The sequence below is a fragment of the Bos taurus genome, chromosome 8 (assembly GCF_002263795.3).
Source record: "Bos taurus isolate L1 Dominette 01449 registration number 42190680 breed Hereford chromosome 8, ARS-UCD2.0, whole genome shotgun sequence".
NCBI classification, from domain to species: Eukaryota; Metazoa; Chordata; class Mammalia; order Artiodactyla; family Bovidae; genus Bos; species Bos taurus.
Genome location: NC_037335.1, coordinates 31899925 through 31901581, shown reverse-complemented (window position 1 = coordinate 31901581; position 1657 = coordinate 31899925).

Genomic DNA, 1657 nt, shown 5'->3' with positions numbered 1-1657 from the left:
AGTTTGTGCTTTGGGAGTACTGAAAAGAGTTCAGCATGGTGGGAACAGGGTGCTTTCAATGCTTTTGGTGGGGATGGAGGGATGGGGATAAGATGAGAGGTAATGGAATGAGGAGATGCCAGATGGCATAGGATCATAAGATCCATTAAGGCAAATGGAAACACTGGCTTCCCCTCTGAAGCCATTTCCCCTCTGAAATGGAGAATTTGGGGTAAAACGAGCATTCTAATAACTTCACATAATAAATAGGATACTACCCTGCAGTAGAAGTCAGTACTGAACCTCTCTTGAATGCCAGTTCTGCCGCAAACATGGAAGAAGTCCTTTCATTGGACACTACTGCCATTTCCTTACTGGTCAAGGTTGGGCCAAGCTCTGTTTGCTGTTATGGTTTGGCCACTCCCTACTTGAAAGCCAATACTCCAGAGATAAGTGTTGGTTTAAAAGAAAAGAGTGCTTTATTCATGAGGTCCACAACCTGGGGAGAAGATAAATTCATGTCCAGAAACCAACTCTGAAGATTCTGCTTGACCATGAAAGCTTTTAAAGGGAGAGTTATGTGGGAAGGGCATCAGAGACATTTGTTGTTCAGTCTTTCAGTCGTGTCCAGCTCTTTACGACCCATGGAAGCATGCCAAGCTTTCCTGCCTTTCATTTTCTCCTTGCTTTTGCTCAGACTCATGTCCATTGAGTCAATGATGCCATCCAACCATCTCATTCTCTGTCACCCCCTTTTCCTCCTGCCCTCAATCTTTTCCAGAATCCGGGTTTTTCCAATGAATTGGCTTTTTGCATCAGGTGGCCAAAGTACTGGAGTTTCAGCTTCAGTATCAATCCTTCCAAGGAATATTCAGGACTGATTTCCTTTAGGATGGACTGGTTGGATTTCCTTGCTGTCCAAGGGACTCAAGTCTTCCCCAGCACCACAGTACAAAAGCATCAATTCTTAGTGCTCAGCCCTCTTTATGGACCAGCTCTCACATCCATACATGACTACTGGAAAAACCATAGTTTTAACATATGGAACTTTGTCAGCAAAGTGATGTCTCTGCTTTTTAATATGCTATCTAGGTTTGTCATAGCTTTTCTTCCTAGAAGCAAGTGTCTTTTAACTTTGTGGCTGCAGTTGAGAGGGTAACAGGCAGGAAGGCTAGGGGTGCCCAAACAGAGGGAATAGGCTGCAAGTGTAAGACCTTTTTTCTCTCTCTCTTAAGTGGTAGGAGGAAACAAACTACAAGTGTCAGATGTTTTTCCCCTTCTCTATACAATACAGAGTTAGACTCAATTTTGAGTCAATTTTGAGTTGTTTCCTCCTACCACTTGAGAGAGGAAAAACATCTTACACTTGCAGCCTATTTCCTCCATTTGGGCGCCCCTAGCCTTCCTGCCTGTTACCCTCTCAACTGCAGCCACAAAATTAAAAGACACTTGCTCCTAGGAAGAAAAGCTATGACAAACCTAGATAGCATATTAAAAAGCAGAGACATCACTTTGCTGACAAAGTTCCATATGTTAAAACTATGGTTTTTCCATTAGTCATGTATGGATGTGAGAGTTGGTCCAAAGAAAGGCAATGCCAAATAATGCTCAAACTACCACACAATTGCACTCATCTCACACGCTAGTAAAGTAATGCTCAAATTCTGCAAGCCAGGCT